This window comes from Schistocerca piceifrons, chromosome 7, assembly GCF_021461385.2.
Source record: "Schistocerca piceifrons isolate TAMUIC-IGC-003096 chromosome 7, iqSchPice1.1, whole genome shotgun sequence".
Taxonomy (NCBI): Eukaryota; Metazoa; Arthropoda; class Insecta; order Orthoptera; family Acrididae; genus Schistocerca; species Schistocerca piceifrons.
In genome coordinates this window covers 219,192,250-219,207,108 of record NC_060144.1, presented here as the reverse complement: position 1 = coordinate 219,207,108, position 14,859 = coordinate 219,192,250, and the positions used below count along the sequence as shown (strand labels likewise).

At 42.8% G+C, this 14,859-nt stretch overlaps 1 protein-coding gene across 4 annotated transcripts in view; it reads left to right on the top strand.

Moving 5' to 3' along the window:
- The window catches only part of LOC124804674 (lysoplasmalogenase-like protein TMEM86A), a 469,371-nt gene that overhangs the window by 120,527 nt on the left and 333,985 nt on the right, over positions 1–14,859 (top strand). The gene's annotated exons all lie outside the window — the stretch shown is intronic.

Genomic DNA, 14,859 nt, shown 5'->3' with positions numbered 1-14,859 from the left:
TGTAAAGTTTGGAAGGTAGGAGACGAGGTACTGGCAGAAGTAAAGCTGTGAGGACGGGGCGTGAGTCGTGCTTGGGTAGCTCAGTCGGTAGAGCACTTGCCCGCGAAAGGCAAAGGTCCCGAGTTCGAGTCTCGGTCCGGCACACAGTTTTAATCTGCCAGGAAGTTTAATGTTCGCGTCTGCTGATAAAATGTAGTCAAACCAAACAATAAGCGACCTATTGCGGTTTATCTGTGACTTACGATTTTGGCATTTGCTAATTCCCGTCTGAAATGAAACACTGCACAACCACAAGGATATCTAAGCGTCGCCTTCGATAGAACGCTCTCCTATAAAAAACTGCTCAGACTTTGAACAGAAGGACGCAGCGAGAAACAATATCGCCCGCAAACTGGCAGGAACTAGAATGGATGCATAACCCTCTGTAATAACAGCCGCAGCCCTCGCTTTATGCTGCTGTTTAACAGCACAGATCGCGTGCCCGATGGGGCATAAGTCATTTCGTACTAAGCAGGTCGACGTATCCCTTAACGAATCATGTCCTATGATATCAGGATGCCTGAAGCCAACACACACAGACAAGCGAAACCGTCTTCCTGGTGTTGCACTATCAGACGTCAGACGTGAATTGGCGACCAGAAAAGAGAAAATAAAGGTGTTACCTCTGTGGTAATCCCAGTATATGGCCACCTGTCAGCCCGTCAGTGGGTTAAATCTAGGAGAAGCTGTGTGTGCTACACAGACCGTGTACCCGAGTGGACGATGCAGAGGTCATTAGAAACGAAGCTATAGTTCAGTTAGACAAGAATATGAAAAGTAAACATCCATGTGGAAGGAACTATGTTGGCATTCAATAAAAAAAGATTTAGGAGAAACCAATGAAACCTCAGACAGTGAGTGCCAGTTCTTAGGGGTGTGGTGTGTTTTAACCACTGCGTCGCTACGCTCTGAGTGTACACTTGGAGAAGCACGAGACGTGCTCATTTTTCCTTCATTAACACTCAAACTTGTTAATACCTCCTCATAGTAATATCCAGGTGACATACTTCTGCGTTGCTTCTCATTTTCTCGTAAACGGCTACGGCTAAAGCTTTGTGACATACACGGTCCGCCCAAGAAGCTGCGAGACTGATTTTATTCCTGGCGTGTAGGCGACGTCAGCACAGTAACTAGGTGGCAGCTTGAACTAACGACTGTAAATAACAGGGGTACAGGCGAACAGTCTGTTGTAAGCGGACAGTATTAAGTAGTGGACGTTCAACTGTACTTCATCAACGTTGTTGTCACAAATCGCCGAGAAGCAACATCGCTAAATCATGTCTTCAAGGCATTCTCCAGGATAAAATAATGGAAAATCCCGGATGGAATGTAACAAAATTAGAAGGAAAGTTGCTGCTCACCACATAGCGGAAATTTTGAGTCGCAGATAGGCACAACAGACCGACTCACAGTATAACCCTTCGCGCGCGTGCAACTCAGACACTCATGACTGCAGCCTCTGGCAGCTGAAGCCTTTCGGCCAAGTCCTAGTTGGCCGAAAGCTTATATTGTCAGTCTTTTTGTTGTGCCTATCTGCGACTCGGCATCTCCGCTATATCTTGAGTGGCAACTTACTTTTTCATAATATTGTTGCATTCTCCAGAATAGTATTTTATCCATTTTCAGCAACTCTAGTCGTCTATAACAAAATAATAACCACCCAGTTGCATAAAAGAAATTTCGTTTCTTTACCGGTATCGGGCACTGATTGCCCTAATTCTTCAGAAGGTTGCACCTATCGTATTAGTAGCTAGTGTCAACAGTAATAGGCTTACAGCAAAATGCCATGACGATGTGATTCGTACTGTATGTACAAAATTAGTGTAAGGAAGAGAAAGAAACGCAACAATCATGCCAGAACTCGAGCTAATCAGCTAATTATTAGCTTCCTTATACAGCAGAGTCCCGCTAGTCCGAACCCCGGTAATCCGAACGTTCGGTAAATCCAAACATGAAAAATGTTAATCTAAGTATGGAAAACTGTGCGGTTAACTGCTGTGCATACACTCTATTTTAATTTACAGTAAACATGTATTAGAAAAATTGGCAAGAAAACACTGGGTTTAGCAATGCATAACAATGAAGGAAAAGCTGTCAAGCTTACTAACATATAGCGGACATTTTATCCCTACTTTTTAGATGACAAAAACTCGTTGTATTTTGGCGTGATGAAGACAGTCTTTTATATGACTCATAGTTGCGCCATCGTCTCATAAACATAAAAACAGCAGGTGCAGCAGTGGGCTGTTGTTCCAAATAACGTAGCGCGAGGTCGAGGGCTTCTGCTGCGTCACTGTGTGGCACCAGCTCTCCTTTGTCGCTTTCAGGCTCACTGTCACATCCATCACAGCAGTCCACTTCCTGGTCTTGAGTCACAGTAGCAGCTAAATCAGAGTCAGTAAGATTCTCCACACATGCCCCATCCGCTGCCATCCACTCTTCTACGTCTCCTTCACTAGCTTCTTCACTCCCAGGGATTGTCTGTATCATTTGTAGTAGATCTTCCTCTTCATTTTCAACTAGGTTGTCCCGGAATTCAAGAGATTTCCACAGTTTTCTCCACGATTTTCTCAGAGTATTTTCTGAAATATTCTGCCATGCCTCAGCAGTCCAATAAACAACACCCTTCACACTGGTCTTTTTTTATTTTCTCCACTAAAGGAATGCTATCATCTTGCATCAGCATTCTTAAAAATTGTTTTCTGTAAATCAATTTTAATGTTTGCAGTACGACCTAATCCATCGGCTGTAGAAGTGGTGTAACATTCGGCTGCAAAACTTCGCCACAATTTCTCCATCACATAATTCCTCAGTGCTGGGGTGAGATGGCACGTTATCAGTCAAAAGGATTGCACGGGGAGACAAACAATTTTCCTTAGAAAACCGTCGAACAGAGGGAAAAAACTGGCCGTGAAACCATACTTTGCACAGCTTACCGTCCATCAATGCGTTTTTGTGGTTGCAATAATATACGGGCAGGGACTTCATATTGCAGTTTTTAAAAGCTCTGGGTCTAGCAGATTTGCCGATTAGCATTAAAGGTAGCTTGTGATTACCAGCAGCGTTGCTTCACTCTAATAAAATCACGCGATCTTTGCACATTTTAAAACCAGGAGCATGGTCTTCTGCTTTTGATGCCAGGCTTTTTGTTAGCAATGCCCTAAAATTAAGGCCAGTCTCGTCAGCGTTATAAATTTGTTGGGGAGAATACTTTCCCTCTCATCATTTTTTCAAACTCACCCAAATATTCCTTCGCTGCATCACGGTCACAAAGGTTCTCTCCAATAATTGTTAGCTGACGGATTCCATAATGTTTTCTGAATCTGTCCGACCAACCCATACTCGCACTAAAGGACTCATCACCATTCATTAACTTGTTCAGGTAAACAGCCTTCTCCTGAACCAGTGCTCCACTCCTGTCTAAACCACTTTATCGTAGTGGGACTGTTTCAAAGTCTGCCGAATTTCGAGTGTTTTTCCCGAAGACGTTGCACAGGAGTGTTAAAGCTTCACTCGGTTCTTCTTCGAATCACATATGGTTGCTTAAACAACACCCAGTTCCGTTGCCAGTGCAGATACATTCTCACCATTGTCTATCCGCTTCAAAGCATTCAGTTTCTCTTTGAGAGTTAACGTTGTATGTTTCCGTTTACTTCTGACGAAAATACGTGCACCACTACACCTGAACAAATACAATACAGCTGTTACGCGTGCCAGCGATCGGTAACTAACATAACCAAGCGCTTTGCGAGCCAACTGGCAGTGCACTGACCTCAGGCACTAAAAAGGTCTCAACAATGCAAAACAACAAGGGCAGGGAGTGAGAGTGAGCCATTGTTCCCATTTGTTACCATGTTGTACCTACTCATCTGCTTAGTATACTTCATTCTAGAAACTCGTCACCGTAATTGCGGCTAATCCGAACAGATCTGTAATCCGAACAAGGTCCGGTCCCAATTAGTTCGGATTAACGAGACTACTGTATTAATTTTGTAAACACACGATGAACCACATGACCATGGCATGTTGCTGTACGCATCTTGTTGTTAACACTCGCAAATAATTCGATAGGTATGAGCTTCTGAAGAAGAGCACTAAATGCCCGAAACCGGTGGAGAAATGAAATTTTTTCGTCTCGACTGGTTGCTTAGTATTTTGTTACATTCTCCAGAATGTTTCAAAGAAGAGAGAAGTGTGTGCAAAGTTTGTCTCTCATGACGACGACGCGCGGACCCTGCCGCGACTTGATTGAAATGAAAAATGGGGACAATTGAGCAGTAAAACGGCGACATGCAGAAATTCACATGAAAGTTAACGCTTTGACGATACAACGGACATTCAAGCCAGTGTGACGCGCGAGATAAACAACATAACGTTCTGTAGGTTGTATTCAAGAGGGAGCAGCATCTGAAGCTTCAAAATTACTGTCTTTTTAGATTGACGGGGTATTTTCAGAATGTGTATTGTTCAGATGATTCAAATGGCTCTGAGCACTATGGGACTTCTGAGGTCATTAGTCCCCTGGAACTTAGAACTACTTAAACCTAACTAGCCTAAGGACATCACACACATCTATGCCCGAGGCAGGATTCGAACCTGCGACCGTAGACTGAAGCGCCTAGAACCGCTCGGGCAACACGGTCGGCAATGTGTACATTCAAGCGGAAGACAGCCCACCACAAGGCACAGTCGACTAAATCAGTTTGGAGACTTTCCATCTAGTTTCCTAAAGTCGGTTGCACATCATTCATCTAGGTACATGGGGCTTTTCCCAATATAAACCTACGCGCAACAAATTAGATACTACAGGCACGAACGGAAAGGTGGCTGCTACGAAAGCCATTTGTCAGCGAGACTTCAAATAAGCAAACTTGAATGAGATAAGTTTACTCTTCTCCGCCGTCACATTTCGCCATATATTCAACTATTCGATATCACACTACACTGTTGAAAGAGCTGATGTCACTAGCAGATTTTATAAGTGGTAAAAAGTAGGGGTATTGTTACGTGTACAGCGTCTTTACTGGAGAGAGGTTCAAAACGGGCACAACACTCAACAAGTTTAATTGTGACCCGCGTTCCATGGCTGTTGAATTGACATCGGATGAAAAGCCACTGTGCTGCCTGCTCTGAGTGTCGTGTGAGAAATGCAGTGTCCTGACAGCAGTGAAAGTTCCAAAGGCACGCTACGTGCTTTACTGGAGGCATGGAGGAGGTTAACCGTCCGTCCCGCCTACTGCAGATAACGACAATAGGTCTTGCACGGTCGGCTAAAGTCGTAACTACGACGCATGCCAGTCACATGAATTGGTGTTCCTGCCGAGTTGAGCGCGCGCGCACACACACACACACACACACACACACACACACATCGAATTGTTCTGAATCACACTAAGTGTAGCATCCTTCCCGTCCGGTACAAAACCACTTCTTTTGAAACAATCAGGGGGACGATTTCCGATCCCACTCTGTAACTGCGTAAGACGATCGAATTCTTTCATACTTGCGCGGGGTTCCGAAATTATCGAAAGAGACTGAGAAGGTGGACAGGGGTTACAGCATACAAAAAAGATTATCATTAGAAACGGGAACGTCATGACTGAAGAACAGCCTTTACATAATTATGGCTGCAGCCAAGAATTATTGCAGACAATAAGCAAAATACTGATACTTAAGGCAAGCAGATATTGTTCGTAAAGTACTAAACAAGTAGTGGTTGTATAATGACAGGCGACGTGCCGTTACTCTAGAAGCTAAATGTAATCACCATTGTTCAAAAGGCGGTGGAAATAAGCAGCATAAAAGCGCCTATGAACTAATAAATATTCATGTAGTAAAAAATAATGAAGTTTGGCAAATTTTATCAGTCGTCTCACGATTACGAGAAGAGATTTTAGTCTGCACAGTCCTGCAGTAAGAACTAAATGCATTTTTAGGATTCCGTTATTTCGTCGTGTTGTTTTCAAGTACACTACGGGAGGACGACAAACTTACACTGAAGCGCCAAACAAACTCTTATGGGCATGCTTATTCCAATACGGAGATACGTAAACAGGCAAAATACGGCGCTGCGGTCGGCAACGCCTATCTAAGTCAAATGTCCGGCGCAGTTGCTAGATCGGTTACTGCTGGTTATCAAGATTTAAATGAGTTTCAGCGTGGTATTAAGAGTCGGTGCACGAACAATGGGGCACAGCATCTCCGAGGTAGCGATGAAGTGGGGATTTTCCCGTACGGCCATTTCGAGTGTACCGTGAATATCAGGAATCCTGGAAAATATCCTGCAAGAACGGGACCAACCACGACTGAAGCGAATCGTTCAACGGGACAGAAGTGCAACCTTTCCGCAAATTGCTGCAGATTTCAGTGCTGGGCGATCAACAGTTGTCAGTATGTGGACCATTGAACGAAACATCATCGATATGGGCTTTCAGATCCGAAGGCCCGCTCGACTACCCTTGATGACTGCACGACACAAAGCTGTACGCCTCGCCTGGGCCCGTCAACACCGACATTGGACTCTTGATGACTGGGAACATGTTCCTTTAAAGTCAGTTTTTTATTTGCAGTGTTACATTTACACGATCATGATTTCGGCTTCAAAGTGCCATTATCAATTGTTTTAATGTTGTACAGTGCCTAAGATGGCATACTGTCGTATTTAAAATACACTATTAGACACATTGTCTAAGGGTCACTATTTCTGGTAAAAGTCTACTGCTTTGTTTTATCACTGAGTATACTGTCTTGAATCGAGGACTCAGGAAAAGTAGTTTTATAATATCGAGAAACGAGTGAAGTTGCATTTGAAAGTAATCGTTTTAGAACTCGGGAAATTGCCGTTCAATTCCAAGTAATACAGCTGTACCTATAATTTTTATGACATGGTATTTATTGATTACATTATTGTATTGAGTGTTGAACAGACTTTCAGGAATTTACGAGTGGTACTTTAAGACAGTACAAGTGACAGCGTTCAGTTATATGTTCGAATGGTGTTTCCGCTGTTTTACCGTACAAACTTCACTTTTTTAAAATTTGGTTATCGTGACACCGGCAGCTGAGCATTGTAGAATCAGACAGTAAACTGCTTCAGTTGTAAATTCCTTTATGGGTTCAATCACGACCTATTTCGGACGATTATAAGTCCATCTCCGGTGACAAAAAGGATGAGGCGAGGGGCCGTGGCTCTCTGGGCACCAGGCTGCGGGCAGGTGACATCTGCAGGTGAAGCCGAGATACGGAATAATTTCGCAAACGCAGCTGATTCCCTGAGAAGTACTTTTTCAGACGACGTTTTACTTGAAGGATAAAAGTAAAACGCCACGTATTTTGGATTCGCACATTTTTTCATCACGCAACTGTTCTCAAACGATTTCAATCAATTGGACGTCACTTAGGCGACTTGCATGTCTTTAACCAGTTATCCAACCGGGGAAGCGGGGGAGACAGTGCAACGCGGAATCCGTGCCAGGTTTCGCCTTACACAGGTGGATGGGTTCAACGGCAGACTGGAAAAAAATACCCAAGCTAGGATTCCATTCTACAACCTTTCGATTTCTAGCCACAAGATCTTCCACTAGACCATGACACCACATCTGTATTTACATTAATTGTATTCGCAACCACGAATATGGGTAACCATCAGCTGTAGGTTGGTATGACAACAATGAAAATTTGTGTCGGACCGTGACTCCAGCCCAGATTTCCCGCTTTCCCGACCTTCCCATTTGGCTACCCATGCACGGCTCACCACCAGACCCAAACTTCCATACATCTACAACCTGTATTCGTACATCCATTATGAATATTACCGTCCGCAGCTCGTGGTCGTGCGGTGGCGTTCTCGCTTCCCGCGCCCGGGTTCCCGGGTTCGATTCCCGGCGGGGTCAGGTATTTTCTCTGCCTCGTGATGACTGGGTGTTGTGTGATGTGCTTAGGTTAGTTAGGTTTAAGTAGTTCTAAGTTCTAGGGGACTGATGACCATAGCTGTTAAGTCCCATAGTGCTCAGAGCCATTTTGAATATTACCGTACAGGTGAGACATTTTACTTGAAAGTTGCTTGTCCGTTGTTGGCGCATAAGTAGGATATTGCATCTTACTGTGTTCTGAATTACGATGCAGAGTTCCTTTGGACATGTATGCACCGTTATTCAGAATAACACAGGCACTGCAATATCGTATACATGTGTGTTTGGTCACGCATTCTGCTGTCTCAAGGCACTGCTGCTGTGTTCGCTAGGTGGTAGTGGCACGGTTTTCACACCTTAAATTTAATCAATCATAGTTCAGACAATTTGTATGAATATGTATAAGTTATGTACCAGAAACTCCTCATGGATCAGTGTGTCTATGAGTGGAAACTGGATCAAAATCCATTCAGCAGTTCTTGAGATTAGCTTGCACATACTGACGGACGCGAGGAGGCGACTTGAATGTGTGTGTGTGTGTGTGTGTGTGTGTGTGTGTGTGTGTGTGTTTTTGTAGAGAGAGATACATAATGTACCTCGAAGGCAGCTACTTGCTTCATTTTACAGCTTTTGCGCAATATGAAACCTTGGATCTTGATCTAATGTTAAAACACAGCTTTTATAGCTCGTGGAACAGGAAAATAACCATTCCGAAAGGAAAACTAGTAATCAAAATCCATACTATTATACAGAAGTCTGCCTTTATTTTGAAAATGTGAGTAGATTCCTTCTACTGTTATTTACAAGGTGGTTGTTCCTTATTTCAGATCAGTAGTTTCTGAAAATATTTCCCAACATCAAACGCATTTTTGAAGTGATTTCTTTCACATCTTTACCTCAAAGCACATTTCTCAGAAAAGCAAACATAGTCAACTGTCATTTCCAGACGTCCAAACTGTTCGGTATGGCTGCGAACTTCCTAAGAAGATCAGTGCCAGACAGTCTGTGTACGCCAACGACACATTGAAATATTAAACCAGATGGGTGCTTTAAGGCATCTCTTCAAAAACTGAGCAGACATGAGTTAATGCCACTGTTTATCGGGCTTCGCATTTATCGCACCTAGTTATGAATTTCGATAAACAATGCGACGCGCGACCTTCTATTTAGAACAGTACACTTAAGTGGGGTGATCAGATGTACAGAGTCAAAATGTAGGACCCAAATGAGAAGTTGAAATGAATCGACATTTTGTGGAAACTTCTGTTAATAATATCCTTACGCGTCTTTGACTAGGGAAGAAAATAATAATTTTTTACATAGTTTACTTATTTTTCAATCTCAGTTGGCCGGAAAGTTTCGCCGTGGGTAGTTCCTGAAATACTTTTCTTGCATCTTGCAGATGAATGTATGTCATTCATTTGAAATGAACTCGTGAAGTATCCTGAAAATGAATTTTCGTTATGACTGTTTCCTTAACGGCTTCAACACTAAATCTCTTTTCGTCAGTTCATAAATCATTTGCGATCGAGAACACACTTTCTGCAGCAGCACTACTGCCAGGTAGAGATAGCACAAACGCAGTTCAAAATGTTCAAATGTGTGTTAATTCCTAAGGGACCAAACTGCTGAGGCCATCGGTCCCTTACACACTACTTAAGTAACTTAACGCTAAGTACAACTCTCACACACATGCCCGAGGGAGGGCTCAAACCTCCGGTGGGAGAGGCCACACGATTAGTGACATGGCGCCTCTATCGTCGCTGCCAACAAACGCAGTAATGTGCTGCAGATTCTTGCAGCACTTATCTTGATATGTAAGGAGTTTGAAAGTGATAGACTGAACGGGACCTGTTTCAATCGAAGAGTGCATTTTCTTCTTTATATTTTTGGGTGTGACGACATTTGTTCTTCATTTGATTATGCTGCACGTTACTTCAAAACACGCTTTAAATCATTCTAAGTGGTTTCCGTTTTACTTGCACCTTTTTCTGTTTCACTTGCTTATTCACGAACATGCCCTAAATGCTTAACAGACACCTGTTCATCAAGCGTTTGAGCACAAATCAGTGGCAAGTCTTTTACACAGAAGCCCTTAAGCAGCGCTGCCTCATTTTCATATGTTCATTATATTCCGTTTCTTTTCAGAGTCTGAGACCTGTGAAACTGGCACACAGTAACATGCACCGTGCGTTTGTCTTTAGCCACCAGACCTACTCTCCAAGCAGAGGATCGGTCTGAAACTTAACCAGTAACAAAAAAGTGCTGAAAACATATTCTGTTGGGTGAGTCTTGGTGATGGTTGTATGTACCGAAGAGAAAAACATGTCTAGGTAAAGATACTAATAGTGCTAAACTTTTCCAGTGCATTGGCAATTTGAAAATTGCTGAAGTATCGAATACTGATGTCATCAGCATTGCATATTTATTCTGTAAACGGATCTAGAGGGCGGCGATCAGCCTTTGTAGAAGGAACGTTCAACCTCTTCCACCGTCAACTAATAATTAGAATAAATTCTTCGCTGCCGACTGAACATAGACGGTCTCTGCACAATCATTGAACGGTTCCTGAAAGCTTAGAACACACAGCCGTAACCTACGCGCTTCCCGATGTCACAGGGTTTTTACGTAGGACTCGCCCTTTTGTTGCGTCGTGACGTCATGCGAGCCAGCTGTCAATTGTCAAAGGCTCTATAAGTAGTTCGGAAATTCCTGTTACGAGCTTCTAGGGCTTGTAAAGGGGAGTGAGTACACGACATTTTGAATATGAACCCATTCCGGAAACGTAACGTTTACGTTCTACGACAGTTTCCATTCCGGTGTTTAACTTACCCATTTCTAGAGGAATTAAATTAGACGTGACACGATATAGTTTTTAGGTAACAGTTCGAAGGGAAACGTAACTAAACAACGTTGGTGGTTGCTATATCGGGTCGCTGCTTTAATGCATCAGTAGTGTTTGTATTTACAGTATGATGGGTTCTTTTTTGTTTTGGAATAATTTAAGCAAGTAATGTGTTAATACAAACAAATGTGCTTAAATGATAAATGGATGTATCGTTATGTTTCCTTTCGTATTGTTATCTAACAACTGTACTGCGTCATGCCTAATTCAGTTCCTCAAGCAAAAGTTGATTAGTTAAACATCTGAATTGAAGCCGTCGTAGAACGGAAACGGTACGTTTCCGGACATGGGCTCCTATTCAGAATATTGTGTACGATCTCCCTTCTAAAAGTCATTGAAATTTGTAACGTGAATTTCCGAACACCCTTTATATCGCGTACACTGAACTGCTATCAGCGCCTAGCTCCCAGCAGAGCTCGTGACCTATGGATACGTCCACCGCCAGTACACAGAGACGAAGACACATGGGTTATTCCTGTCCATCACGATGCGTGCGTGGTGCATACAGAAGGACCCAAACCCAGTGAGGGCGCTGGCAGTGCGAAGAAAAAGGCCAATACTATGACAGCCGTGCTGACTGCCATTTTGGAAGCCCTACTATTCGCGCAGACGTCCACAGCAAACACAGTAGTCATCATCTCTGAACTATGTCGGCCCTACACCTGATCATAAACCATCATAACAGTTGTACCAGTCCCATAGTCGCAGCAATTGTCGACGTTGTGTTTCGGGTGCAGTGGAACCGTCACAACATCGTGATGGTATGGACAAAGGCCACTTTGGGATACCTGGAAAAGAACAGGTAGGTGCCTTAGGAAAGCAGGCATCTCTACACGGAGCTATTAAGTACGATAAACTACCTCTCGCAGATACGATACCCAACGGTTGTTTTCGGACTGGCAAGAGGAATGGTCGAGGACATTTTAAATCAAAGGCAGTCACTAAGCACTAGTTCATCCCACAGTTCCACGAGTGCCATGGTATAACAAGGCACAAACATCAAGGAGCTTCACGGCTGAAATTTAATCATTGTAAGTTCATCAGTATAATAAGTCACGGTTGCAAAATACTAACGCGAATTCCTTACAGACGATGGAAAAACTGGTAGAAGCCGACCTCGGGGAAGATCAATTTGGATTCCGTAGTAATATTTGATCACGTGAGGCAATACTGACTCTACGACTCACCTTAGAAGATAAATTAAGGAAAGGCAAACCTACGTTTCTAGCATTTGTAGACTTAGAGAAAACTTTTGACAATGTTGATTGGAATACTCTCTTTCAAATCCTGAAGGTGGCAGGGGTAAAATTCAGGAATCGAAAGGCTATTTACAATTTGTACAGAAACCAGATGGCAGTTATGAGACTCGAGGGGCATGAAAGGGAAGCAGTGATTGGGAAGGGAATGAAACAGGGTTGTAGCCTATCCCCGAGGTTATTCAATCTGTATATTGAGCAAGCAGTAAAGGAAGCCAAAGAAAAATTTGGAATAGGAATTAAAATCCATGGAGAAGAAATAAAAACTTTCAGGTTCGCCAATGACATTGTAATTCTATCAAAGACAGCAAAGGACCTGGAAGAGCAGTTGAACGGAATGGACAGTGTCCTGAATCGAGGATATAAGATGAACATCTACAAAAGCAAAACGAGGATAATGGAATGTAGTCGAATTAAAGTGATGCTGAGGGAATAACATTGGGAAATGAGTTATTTAAAGGAGTGGATGAATTTTTCTATTTGGGGAGCTAATTAACTTATGATAGTCGAAGTAGACAGGATATAAAATGTAGACTGGCAATGGCAAGGAAGGTGTTTCTGAAGAAGAGAAATTTGTTAAATTTCTTAACATCGAGTGTCAGGAAGTATTTTATGAAAGTATTTGTATGGAAGTGAAACATGGACGATAAATAGTTTAGACAAGAAGAAAATAAAAGCTTTCGAAAGGTGTTGCTCCAGAAGAATGTTGAAGATTAGAAGGGTTGATCACATAACTAATAAGGAGGTATTGAATACAATTGGGGAGAAAAGAAATTTGTGGCTCAACTAGACTAGAAGAAGGGATTGATTGGTAGGACATGTTCTGAGGCCTGAAGGGATCAGCAGTTTAGTACTGGAGGGCAGCGTGGAGGGTAAAACTCGTAGAGGGAGACCAAGAGATCAGTACACTAAGCAGATTCAGAAGTATGTAGGTTGCGGTATGTACTGGGAGATGAAGAAGCTAGCACAGGATAGAGCAGCATGGGGAGCTGCATCAAAGCGTTCTCTGGACTGAAGACCACAACAAATAACAAAGTTCATCAGACACCTCTATCGGCTCAATCTAAGCCCCATTCGTCTGTGTGTTTGGGAAGAGGAAGACTATCCAAACCACATATTTGTGCAATGTCCTCGAAGCACGTATCAAACGAAAGTCCTTGCAAGTAATCTTCGGGCTCGTTGTCATCAGTTCCCAAGCATGTTAGCATCCAACGATGTAGCAACGTATAACCTAATGTACGAGTTGTTCAACAGTGCCTCGGACTGCAGGTGTGGTCCATCACTGTCAAGTCTTCGGAGGAAACAAAAAAATCGAGTTCACGGACTCCAGGTGATGATGACTCCGGCTCCAGTATCAGAGTATCGATATGTGATTGTCTGTACACGAAGTTCATAGGGGCCTCAAGATGGCATTATTGAGAAGCCGAAACCGGTCGTATAAATAAAATAACTTCTCAAAACATATGGCTGTTTGGCGATTTTCCTTGGCAAATAAAGATATAGCTCCCTGCGCTGCTAATATAATGCTCCTGGTACTTAGAATGCCAGGGGAATACCAAAGTTAATTTAACTGACTATATTCACACATGGTACTCTGCAGAATATGGAAAGCTCAGCCTCTGAATGTATGTCACTATGTGCCTCCCATGGATATGTGTTTGAAATACTCGGTATCTATTATACATGTGGCTGTAATACACAACTCTGGTTCTTGTAAACTGTTCTCCTGTTGTGCCTAGATGGTAGTTAAAGACCTGCACAAATATTCAACTCTCTTCCCGCCGCTTTTGAAACAGTTCTCACAGAACAAAGAACTTTTTTTTTTGTTTTCACCGTCGTTACTAGTTTTCGTATACTCTGATTGTAAATCTTGTTTTATGTCGAATCAGTCCTTCGTTAATCCTACGTTACATCGTACCAGAGAACGACTTAAATTGTTTACCATGAATTGTCAAAAATCAATTCTAATACAACATTCATAACATTCCCTATGTCTGGGTCGCTGTATGGACACGTCTCGAAAATCAATAAAGTACAGGGTGTCCCACTCAAACCTCCCTGATTTCAAGGACCCAGGCGAGAACAACCACAGCAGATACAATGAAAAATGCACCACATTGTAGAGCATATCAAAGCATTTATATTCTCGCGTCAGAAGCGCCAAGTATCGTCGCCAGAGTGCAGCATGGTCGCTTAAGTGAAAATGCAGACTCCGCAGCAGCGCGCGCAAGCAGTATTGTGGTTTGCAGAAACAAAATCGCGATTATTGTGCAAAGAAATTATCGTCTCTTGCAATTCATCCATCCTCAATCGTGCATCACCAATGCTGTTAACGAGTTCCCGCAGCAATTTAGCCATTTTCAGCTACCTTTCCACTATATCCAATCGCACTTGTACCTGTTCCAGATCCGTATTCAATAATTTCTGTGTTTGTTTATATATGCTCGTAACCCTGTAACCACCTGATGTGAAAACAGTTAAGGAATGGTATAGGAAGTTCTGGCAACAGGAAGTGTTGCGATACATTCTGGCGGTGCACATTAGGGAGTTTCAGAAGAGACAGTGGAGGACATCAGACAAAAGTTTCTCAGAAGCCCATGTAAATCAATTCGTCAAGCATCTAGGCAACTTGATGTACCTCGATCAACATTACATCGTGTAGTTCACCAGCGTTTTCGTATGTGTGCTTACAAAGTGCAAATTCTGTAACATCTGACACCGAACGACAAACCACGCCGACAAGAATTTG